General features: G+C 38.3%; 1 protein-coding gene across 3 annotated transcripts in view; it reads right to left on the bottom strand.

The window, feature by feature from the left end:
* The window catches only part of LOC122816970 (cytochrome c oxidase subunit 6C-1), a 133,088-nt gene that overhangs the window by 92,218 nt on the left and 28,548 nt on the right, over nt 1–12,322 (bottom strand). The window contains exons 1-2 of one of the 3 annotated variants that reach the window (XM_044090078.1): nt 3,786–3,797; nt 1,060–1,064 (exon numbers count right to left, since the gene is read on the bottom strand). The exons of 1 other annotated variant lie outside the window; for it this stretch is intronic. The gene's annotated coding sequence lies outside the window, so the exon portion shown is untranslated. Of the gene's footprint in view, nt 1–1,059; nt 1,065–3,785; nt 3,798–12,322 lie in introns of those variants that run through there. One more of the 3 variants, XM_044090077.1, reaches the window with a different exon arrangement.

The following is a 12,322-nucleotide window of genomic DNA, read 5'->3' as shown; positions in this document are numbered from 1 at the left end:
CCTAATCAACCTTACAATTTTAATCAGGAAATGCAAATGGTTCTATTGTTCTGCACAAAGTCCCAGCTTAGTCCGTCAAATGCTTTTTCTCCAAGACCCACCACCAGTGGTCTTTTCTTACATTCTGCTTCCTTCTGGATCAATGTTCTATTAAATGTCAAATGTTTGCCTCCCCTCCACAAAAATCACACTGATCCACATCAGTCAATTGTGGCAATACTTTCACCATTCTTTTAGCCATTACAGAGAAACTTTATAATCATGGCTTAGTATTGAAATGGGTCTGTATGAAGCTGGATCTGATGGAGGTTTACCCTACAGCTACCACCGCTTTCTTCCAGATGTTGGTACATCTCCAACAAAGCGTTCCAGATATTTCAGTTTTTTCCCCCTCCTAGTTTCCGAGCTTCCAGACTAATACCATCTATTCCTAGAGACTTCCTGTAGACTGGTTATAAATCATTTTTATCTCATCTCCTCCTGTTAGTGACATAGCCTCATCTATCTTGGACCTTGGCATAATTCTTCCATAAACATTTCATGTGTACGTTTGTATCTTTTCGTGATTTCCATATTTTTTCCTGCTAAACTTTCACAGAATTTCCAAAATATTTCTAATACCTCTACAGGATCTCTTAATCCTCGTTACAGGCTCCCTAAGCCAGGTAAAAGCCCCTTCTACTTTGTTACCAGTCATTGTACTAAAATGTTTTGTGGTCTAGAGTTATCAAAAAACAGTTGCTTAACAGTAAATCTTTCTAAACTCATGCACACCTAGAGATATCCCTTTCTTTTTATGTTTAGCATTCTGCAGTTGCTCCTGTTCCTTGAAGACACCCATTCTGCAGTACTTTACACTGTCGGTTTCTAAATTATTCTTACTTCCTAACCACATCTCCCTTTCTTTTACTTCTACCATATTTTTAAGTCCCATTTTAATTTTATCCCATTCCCTAGCTATATTTTCAGAAGAAATTTCTATCTTCTCCAACAACTCATGAATAATTTCCACTGCCCATTCCTTAAATTCCTCATCAGCAGAAAGGTGGGAAAAGCACCAGTCTCTCATTTGTGTGTCACCGCTTTTTTTTTTTTTTTTTTTAAAGTTATTACTAGGGTACTTGCTTATTAATGCAATCAGGAGCCAAAAATCGGTCATACTTTAAAAAAAAAAAAATTAATGAAATAGTTTTCTGGCATTCATTCACTTACTTTTATAATATTTCACTGATACTACAGTGCAGTACGACACAATGAAACAAGGGCCAGTTTTCTTTGCTTACTTGTATACAGCTCCATTGGCTCCTGGTTGCGTTTTCTGTCTTAATCCTTTCTAAAACTTGTAATTCACCATCCTCTCTGCAAACGTCAGCGTTAATGACAATAATTAAACTCCTTTTACTTCAAAAATTCATATTAATTCACACACCGTCAACGACTGAAATTAATAGCCATGTTAATTTTAAAAACTGTCCCCGATTACCTCAGCATTCTTAGCAGATTCCTTGACAGCTATGCACAAAAGTACAATACGAACATCTCCTAAGCCCCAGCCAGCCACAAACAAATGTGGTTTTCTGGTATACATTTCGATTTTGCAGTATTTCACTAATTTTACAACACGACACAATAAACATGTAAAAGGGCCAGTTTTCATAGGTTCATGGGTTGGTACTAGGCCATCGGTCCAAGGGCCTATACAAGCCTAGCCATAACAATCCCCTGGATATTTCTTCCCACAGTATTTACTTCCCTGGACCCCTGTCTAGAAGGGCGAATGACGTGATCCCTGGGGTGAATTTCCCATCTCCCATCCAATCGTCAAGGTTCCTTTTGAAGAGGGCCAAGGAGGCGTTCTGTTTGACATGTATGGGCAGTCTATTCCAAAATATGGGGAGTCTGTGGGTCAGGAACCTATCCCTCCAGCATGTTTTGTTCATTGTGATGACAAGATTGTGGCTTAGTTTACACAGCAGCATTGGCTTTTTCAGAAGAACCAGACTAACTGCATAGTACTACATTAACCTGCCCTGTGCAAGTGTGTAGTCAGAAAGGTGCATTTTCACCCCTATTCCTCTTGATTACCCAATGCCAGACAGAGGTAGTTAAGTAGCTTTACACACCCCTGCAAAACACCAAATGACTCCTTTCGCCATAACCTAGTTGCAATAATATGCAAGTACCATTACTGGCACTTCATCTGAAATAGTTACTGGGTGCATATTCAAGACCTTCAATTAAATACATATATTTCTATGAAATGTAAAATCCATCTAGCCTAGCCCAGTTTTGTTATCCTGGGGAATATACAAACTCACCCTGAACTCAGTACTGAATTCACATCTTCCATGCCAAATATTTTTATAAAATTTCTTCAAATGTCTAGCACCCCCCCCTCTATCGAAAGCCAAAAACACACTCCCAATACCCCCCAAAACCTATTAACTCAGTACTAACAACACTAAGTACATTTTCAAATATTGGAGGTTTACTCTACTGATAGGAATAAATGTCCCAAACTGACAGCCACACTCACATATTTAGGTTACCCATGCTAAGACACATGGTGCAGACCTGTGCTTCTACCAAGTGTAGTCTGGTCTCGTCTCATATTTACAGCTCTCCCAACTAGGAAAACACCTGAAAGATAATCATCTCCTAGCCAATTTCTTTTTATCATATTGAGACAAGAGGACCAGATACAGAATTGCTAAGTATACATTTGTTTGTGTGTGGGGGGGGGCACATGGAGCACCCATTTAAATATCCCCATTACACCCCCCCCCAGAACTTTACAGCATGCAATGAATATCATGCCCCATAAAAATTAGAAAAAAAATTGTTTTACTTAAAATTACATTCTCCCTCCTCTTCCCCTCCCCCAAATACCCTTCAGAACATTAATAAAGTAGGGCAACATATGCTTTAGAGTCCCTCAAGTCCAAAAATGTCCAGTATTTCCAGATGTCCTTGTTCTGTCATACATTTCACAAATATAACTGCTTTGTAATCACACATTTGTCATTTTCCAAGTTACTGGTTTTATTCAGATTTTATTCCTGCTCATCTCCATCTTAGAATCCTGCCTCTGCTTTATTTCCAACATACTGTAAATTCTTCTTGTCAACTCTTGTGCTCCCTTCTCGCCAGCATTTGTCCTTGAAACGCTGGATACATTTCACTAGCAAAGTTTCTCTGTGGTCTATTAGAAGAACAAGCAGAAGAATCACCTCCTGTTTCACAGCTCACTTTTTGTTGGACAAACATTTGTATTTCCTCCTTGCCATGTTCAAAAAATTGTCCTGCCACAGAAGAATACTTTGAAAACAGCTGGGAATCAGCCTTCTTCTTGATGGTCACTGAATAGTGGAATAAATTTACTTCTCTTTTGCCTGGTGTTCAGGGAGCAATTTTCCAAACACTCTGCCAATCTCCCACTTGTAGTAGTGTCCTTTCTTCACAGGTTTTGTCATAATCAACTCCTGCGTCTTTAATAAGAGTCTAGGCTGCTTTCTCATAACCACATTTGGAGCATGCATACAATGTGCCCTTTCATTTAACAACTCCTACAGTGGAATACCAGTCCAGTTGCTTATTTGTGCTGTCATAGAATTAATATAGTCTGGTACAGCTGAAGATCTCGGGTGTTCCCCATGTGCTCTGTTCTTTAATTCTATTTTTTTTTAATTTTTCTTGAGCAGTCTCATACTCTGCCGGCCTTTTCTTCATTTCAACATCCGATTTTTGCAGTTACCTCATCTGAATACCTGTTTAAAAGCTTCCACATTTTTTCCAGCCTTTTGTTGTTTGAGTTGATCTGCAACATCAGTGTTTTGTTTATTTTAACAAGGAATGTGTGCAATTGTCTTACTCTTTCCTCAAGGTTACTGATGTCTGGAGTTTGCACAGCTTTTTGGCTGAACTGTACGTTTTTTTTCCTCACCTTTTGTAGAGGATTTTTCATGTTTTTAATTTCTTTCCTGGCATCCAGGCAGTGAACTTACTAGCCAGCTACTGAAATTTACCCAGGAACACAGAGGTTCACTGGCCTTCTCTGCCAAGTTTGTTTTCACACTGGGAGCACTAAAATTAAGCCGTTACTGAATTCCATCAAGACTTCCAAGATGGCTATTGACAAACGTGGCAAAAAGAAAGGTATTAACAAAATAGTGATGGCAGACTGTGGAAAACTGTTTTGTGCTCTGTACAAGACAAAAGAGAAGCAAGTTTGTCATGAGATGAGAGGTTGGCATGAGCTTTTAAAGACTATATACAGCCGTTTTCAGATTTTTTTTCTCTCTCCAAAGAATGTGTGCAATTGTCTTACTCTTTCCTCAAGGTTACTGATGTCTGGAGTTTGCTGTGTGGAAGCTTTTAAACAGGTATTCAGATGAGGTAACTGGTTGGGAGGGTGGCCTAATGGATAAGGTGTTTGCCTTACAAACACAAGGTGCAGGATTTGAGTCTCACAAGGGATAATTGGCTAGGCTTACAATGGCCCGCAAGGGCAGTTAGCTTAGTACTAATCTATGAATCTATGAATCTATGAATCTATAAGAATCTCCAGGAGGAACAAGTGCAGATCAGGCATCGGAAACAGGTCTGGTCACAGTAACTGGCTACTGTTTCTCAATCCTCTACAAGGCAGCCAGTCCAAGAGAGACTACGCCAGTGAAAGCTTTTCTTGTTTGAAAAGAAAATGCTAGATGACTTGTAAAGTGCTACCACAGCAACCAACCCAAACTTAACAGCTCTTGGGGTGTGTTAACTGTTACACCCCCCCCCCCAAAGCACGGCCATGATTACATCTTCAGCTAGGGATTTACCCTGCCTCTCAACTGTTGAGTTCTCTCTCACCAAGGATTTCAGTCAAATTTATAAGAAATACAGTTTTACTGTTCTTGCTCAGAAAATGCACATTGATGTAAAATCTACGGTTGCATTAATTTAAGTGAATTAGGGCAATATTTAAGCATTGCCCCAAAATGTTCCCCCTTTGGATCCACCCAACACTCATTCTGCAGGAAATGGGATGATAGTGCTGTTTTGTAGACAACAGCAAACCTCAAGAGCCTTTTCAGCTTTCAAAGCCAGTAAAACTTCACACTTGTTTCTGTAACCAGTAGTATGTTGAAGCAGATAAAGCTCCATGCAATACAAAAAAAATGCAATTTACCAATCATACCCTTAACATGTATACCAAGATTCACTCTCAAGCCTCACTCTCAGTGAATTTCTTGGCATCCATGTCTCAAACAATCCAGTTATCACTGGTGAACTTATCATAATCCTCTACAAATCATAATTATTGCTGCCAGTTAAGGGGCTAATGAAGAAAAATTTTTATACTCTGAAATTATGTTCAGAGTCAAGATGTTCTAAAATATAATGGAGCACAAAACTTATGTAAAAATTACTGTTACCATAGAAGGTGAGACTGTTTCTGTAGCTAACTAATCAGTAATAGTAAGACCGATATCCTAAATATAAGATGTAAACAGTACAGCAGAGTGCCGAGTTACGAAACCTGTTTAAATGTTATCCAGCGTGATTAAAGCAACTTAGTTATGTTGCAGTACGAAATAAAATGGGAAGAACAAGTCAAAGTTTAAGTTGCAATTTGTAGCTGCTGGGTTACTGGTGTATGGAACAGATTGTTGAAACATAAGTTAATAATTTGATGCTGTTTGAAAGCTAGACTGAAGAATGTAGATCAAATTAAGCATAGTGACCTCACCCCACTTCAAGCAAACCTTATTTCGTTTTTGTTTAAGAAAGCAAGATACATGGGGAGTTTTGTAGCATACTGTGAAGGAACCTGCAGGTTATTTCCATAAGCAGATCTTCTGGTTGGGGGGGGGGGTATGTTTGCGTAAAAAGGGATGATCTTGCAGAAACTGAGCGAGTTGAACTGAAGCACTCCACAATAGCTTAACAGATTGTCTCCTTATTAGACTGTGCATTTCAAGTGACCTCGTGTGTCTACTAAGATTATCATTTACTCTTAAAAATAATAAAATGTAGTCTGAGAACTTCGGGCAAGCACCAGCATATGCTTCAGCATGGGATACCAAGTAGCCAATATGCAGCAGTGGCTCCTCTTTGAAGATGCACATTTTGCTCTCACACATATATTAATGCCATATTTACTGTGTCCTCTGGGATATCTCCCAGTTTAACCTATTCTGCAACATAAACAGAATGGTCTGGGGAAGTCTTTGGACTGTGCATTTCTAGTACCATTTGACTTGCAGATTTGCAGCAAGTCCATTACTGCTGGGTCTGTAGATGCTTGCAGTCACCAACAAACCAAACACAAGTTGCCCTTCAGTAGTTTGTATAGCAGCAACAGGGCTTTGAGGAGGCTCCAGAAGGTCATGTGCCTTTGGGCAGTTACTCTTTTCTTTAGGAATTTCTGGTGCAAGTGCCTGGAGAAGTAATGCTTCAAACCAGAAGCACAAGAGTGGACATGTGTTGTTCAAAAGCCACGTCACTGTCAGCGTAAGCATTCAAATCCAACTACCAGGTCTACTCTTAGGGGCATATTTTCATTGTGATAATTTCCAGGGGTAGGCTATTATTCAAAGCAAACAATAATGCACTTTTTAGATTTTAGTTTATGACCGATACTTGTGCAGAGGTATATGACTGCTGTTGCCTTCCATTCACAAAGCCAGTTTGGAGCATGAAGTTGAAGTGTTGTTGGAGCATAGAAATATTATTTTTCTAAAAAAAAAACATCTTTATCACGTATGACATAGAAATCATTTATATACATGAAAACAAGCCACTGACAATTTTAGTTGCAAACATTATACATTACAATCCGGCCTTTTTAAACCTTGTTCCTCCTCTGCATGTATTGTTCCCACAATTCCCATTTTTTTTTCTATACAATTTGCTCCTACCCCTTTTCTAAAAATCCCAAATCCAGCCATTTTATCTCCGTTACTATATTCACTACTTCTAATAAAGTTGTACAAGATTTCCATTTTCTAGTAACTGCTTATTTGGCAGTCACCACAATTAAATTCAGCAAGGACTTACTATGTTTAGGCAATTCTAATTATGCATTATAGCTCAAGAAATAAATTCTTAGTTACACCAATATGCTCACCAGGTATCTCTGACAAAGCAGTCAGCAGGGAACTTTAAAATCTACCAACTCATTACATCACAGAAAATAAGTTGATTACTTCTTTCCTTCCCATCACACCTCAAACATTTGCTGTCGACAAAAGGAAAAATTAGAGTCTACTTGGAGTAGAAAATACCTATGTAAACACTTACCAAGCAAAGATCCCAATTCTTCTAGAAATATCTTTTTCATGCTACTTAGGATGCACCCAGAACCCACAGAAATAATTTTGGTCCTCGGAAACTGCCTCCAAGACACAGTCCTGTGCAGTAGCTGGGGTTGTTATGGCTTCCTGATATTAAAAAAGTAACAGGGGTAAACCTGGAGCTGAATTTGTCAGCTAGGCTGTTTACACCCACAACTTCATTACAGGTGCTGCCATTTACAATTAGCTCAAACACACTGACATGTATTGCCCTTGAGATAATTGCAAATGCAGCTTAATGTCTGGTTATCCTTGACTTGCTATTTTTTCTCTCAGAATTTAGCATTGGCATTTTTTATTATATTACCAAGTTGCTTGTTTAACGTGAGGATTAGATCCTTATTTTGCTGGATGTTGCCCTTTTTGCTTTTGATATTGCTTATTCTTTTATGATCAATCTTACTTATGGTGGTCTCCTCCACACTCGCTTATTTTGGGTACAGTGGCTTCTATGCACTTGCATACATCTTAGCAAAATTTATGGTTCCTCAAAAACAGCTTTCAAGTTTTGTTGGGGGTGGGGGGTCATTTCAATCTAGCTAGGAAGTTAGCCTTGGGGAAGTTAAATATCTTTAGCCAGGTGGGACTCCAAAGACCGTTTTATGGCTAGACTTAAATGGCAGACTTTGCTTGAAATTCATTGCTGTCTAAGACCACAGATGTACAAGTTTAGACTCACACTAGTGAGTATGGCGATTTGCTTTAAGATCTGAGTTACAGAGCTCGACTGGCTCTAGGTTCTGAATTTTTTTTTTTAAATCTTTTTATTACTCTAACTCATCTGCTAAAACCTACACAGAGCATACCGCTGCCACAGGTAGTGGTAAGTGTGCACAAATACCTTTTACATAGGAAGCCTTGCTTGAATCAGACAGAATTCAATACTCTGTACATGTGGCCTCATTCAACTGTGCAGAGAACAAATAAGACAGCTCTGCAGCAGCACGTACAGCAGTATCCCCCCCAGCACAAGAAAATTAAATTGCCCTTTCATAAGTAGTCACCTCAGACTCTTATCCAGGCAAGTGTCACTACCTCTCTGGTGTCCAACAAAACTAATTCCAGACCTAAAACAACCCCCAGCTACCCCACCCCCAAATCCTGACAAACAGGAACCATGAAAAGAACTCTCCTGCAATGTCTTTGCCAGCCGTTAATCTTAAGACAATGTAAGAAAGGCTTTGTGCTGTATGACGACTACATACTACTGAAACAATGAGATTTATTTAATAGATATCACTGGACACCATACTAACGCAAGACCATCAGAAGCTCACCCACAACTCAAAAACAGAGTCAGGATTCTTTAACATGCCCAAACCTGAAAGACCTCTGAAGCACAAAGACATTAATCTCCCTCAGGAACGCTGGAAGCTTGCAACATGAGACAAAGCTTACCATGCTGCAGAGTGACCAAAGTCACATTGTCCAAGATACTATGCCTATAAGGCAAGCATCCACACAACCCAATATTCTAGTCTCTAGACACAGGCAACTCCATAATGAGACATACTCATCCTGCTGACCAGTCCACCTGTAAGGAATCTGACAATCCCTTTCTGGGGTCAAGATTCATCAGATCACACAGGTGCAAGTCTTTAAACAGTAAATACCATTAAGACAGTCACACTGAGTGAGAGTATTAACTACTTGAGACACCTCCCTGGGGAGATGGAAAAGGACTGCCCCAAATGTTTGCTCAAGGCAGATTAATCTGACAATGCAGGACTGCCATGTATTGTGAAAAGTGAAAACAGTTTATTGCAGTTGCTGCTTTCATGAAACACTGATGCTAGCGCAGTTACTTTTATTTTCATCACAGACATCAAATTTATACAGTCATGGTGGATATAAATACTGTGTGGAAGGGGGTTATTAGTTTATGAAAACTATTGTTAAATGATGGTTTGCACAGTTTCAACAGCCATTAATCTAGCTTTGAAAGACAAGTGTGCATTGATGTGAATTAGCATGGAATACGTCACTGGATAATGCAAGTGTAAATAACATCAGATCAATTATTCCTGCAACTGTTTTTTTTTTAACCACATTCAGAGATCTGGCATGTACACAGCAATGTATTTACAACTGCTGCATACAGGAGCCAAGAATAAAATTGACCGATCATGCTATCATGATTAACTTTACACATTTTCAAATGTTATCCAGGACCAAACTACAGTACGTCAGGGTACTTTGCACATGCAAACACACGCTAATCCTGCAAAGCCAAGTTCCGCAAGTGTTACCATCTACACTGATCTTTTCAGATTCAGCCCAGGAGCACAAAGATTTGCTCAAGGTAACATTAAAGACAGAAGTTGACAATCAAACCTTAAGGTAGTTGCCTTAAACTGTGCCAACACTCCCAGAACTTAGCATGTATAAAGTACCCTAAAATACTGTAGTTTGGTCATTTTTTAATCTTACTCAGAGATCTAAAGTTCATACAGTCAGTAAAGTGAAACTAACGGATACAGAAACAGTTTGCAGATAAAATGAGACTACACCCATGATGACAAAACAGCAAGGTTAACACTCATCTGGCATGCCAGGATCAAGTCATAGTACTGTATTTTCTAAAATAAGTAAACAATTTTCACTGAAATGGCTTGTACCTGGGGTGTGTGGGGCATGTTGCAATATACTTGAAGTTAAAGTTAAAATCATAAAAATATTAAAATTATGGCCAAATTAAATTATACACATTGAGTGGGCTATCAGGAGTGCGGTTTACCTCACAGCACTTGGTCGTGGCTCCTCGAGTTTGAATATGTATACCCATCTTTAGGTTCTCATGTTTTCCTCCCACACCTCAGACACTACCACGGCATAGGTACAGTCATTTATCTAACTTGTCTGTTGGCCAGCATGAAAAAAGTGTCTGCAAAAGCCAGTAAGAAAAGTCTTAACTTAAACATTCAATAAAGCTGTATATTAACACGAAATAAACAAAATAAATTTTCACGATCCAAAATGTATTAATTTTCATAATGGAGTATACATATCACGTAACAAATGGCAGTTTCACATCAGTTAAAAACATGGCAATACATTTCACTACATTAAAATTGAACCATTGTATTATGATCTTTTCTCCTTAGTTCGTTGCTCCTCCAATAATAAACGTAAATCTCTGCAATAGCTTTATAAAGAACTTTATAAAAATGATTGCAAGGGATTCACACACAGCATTCTGCCACATGGCTTTTAGTATTAGGAGCCGATAGTTTTTGTTTGGTTACTAAGTATTATGGAGAGGTTGTGAGTTTTTAGCCAATAGTAATGCAGATTGTGACAAATCAATGACTGGCTAACATCGAACTCTATTTTGATTTGTAGCCATTGCTTACATTGCCAATTTGGCAGAATGCTGTGTGTGAATCACTTGCAATTCTGTAAAGCTCTTTACAAAGCTTCTGCTGATTGCGGAGATTTACATTTATTATTGGAGGAGCAATAATACAATGGTTCAATTTTAATGTAGTGAAACGTATTGCCATGTTAACTCTGATGTGAAACTGCTATTTATGTGATATGTACAGTATTATGAAAATGAATCCATTTTAGATTTCAAATTTCTTTTGTACATTTTGTTAAATGTACAGCTTTAATGAATGAAGGTTGTTTAACAAAACAATAGTTTTCTTACTGGCCTAAAAAAAATTCAGTGGTAGCCAACCAGTGAGATGTCTTAACCAATATACAGAATTTACTGATTTTTGATAGGGTGTTAGGTTTTTGCAACACCTGACAGGATAATATCTTTTACTATTATAAGAATGGACAAAGTTTTGCTGAAGAAATTAGGTATGCACAGTTGGGTTTTAATTGTTTATTTTTATTGGATATTTTGATAATTGTTTTAACTATACAAGACTTGTCTGATGTATCCTTCTAATGGTCTGAAGAAGCAACACTGTTGTGAAAGCACTTACCTTTTTATTTTTAATTTGATTAAAGTTGTCGTTTCCTCACAGAGTGGTGGTGGAGGTTATTCTTTTTACAATAATTTGGTTTACACCACTGGGTTGCTGTTGGGGTCTTGTATATATTACACAGACACAATCTTTATTGTGAAGGCTGGTAGAGAAGGGGTGAAGGCTGCCAGCCTATTCAAATAGAATTTGATACAAAATTCTGGCATTTGTAAATATAAAATACAGGCTCGTTTCTTAAACGAAAGAAAACACTGTAAAATGTGAACTTCAAGATTGTAGTAACATTGCCATCTGCTGTAAGGACAACTAAGCCAAGCATTTCAAATGTTCTTTAAAATTAAAATTGTCTGGTATGTCCTTTGAAGTTAGAATTTGGAGTCAATGAGTCTGGAGTAAGCATCCTGCCTATTGTTTTAAGGCTAAAGTTAATTACCAGAATTTACATGTGGAATGTCCTTTATTGCTATAAGTGTAAAAGAAGGTAAATGCAGTTTCGGTGGGCCTGGGAACTCCAGACTAAAAAGTGTCAAAATGATGCAATCTGGGAGGGCCCAGCAGAAACTATTGCTCAGAGAGAGACTAAACATTTTTGTCTGAAAGAGCATGGCAGTGCCAAGTTCAATAAAATAAGTTAGTTATCTTAGAATTATAGAAATAGCTAGGGACTATGTAGATTTAAGTGTTTTCCGTTATGACAGAAATTTACTACGGAATTTTAAATTTCTGTGTGATCTCTGAACTCTTGAGTAGCATTGTATTGTATTAGTATTGTCTTGTGTCTATTATGTATCATTAAATATTTTTAAATCCTTTTCAACTGTGGCTGGTTTGTGTAGAGATAAGTTAGTTCTAGAGTCGCTGTTGTCTCTTTCAGCTTTTCCTGGTTAGGGGTCGCCACAGCGGAACTCCGGTCCGCTAATGATTGGCAGTACATTTTTACGTGCTGAGTTGCCGGCCCTGACGCACAACCTTCAATGAAGGTACGCCCATTCATGCAAGTCTCCACACAGAAGACACTAGCATCGAATAGGACGTCTT

The sequence above is a fragment of the Protopterus annectens genome, chromosome 12.part0 (assembly GCF_019279795.1).
Source record: "Protopterus annectens isolate FY-2018-M chromosome 12.part0, PAN1.0, whole genome shotgun sequence".
Lineage (NCBI taxonomy): Eukaryota > Metazoa > Chordata > Ceratodontiformes > Protopteridae > Protopterus > Protopterus annectens.
Note: the sequence above shows the minus strand (reverse complement) of the source record. Positions and strands in the feature narration are given on the sequence as shown.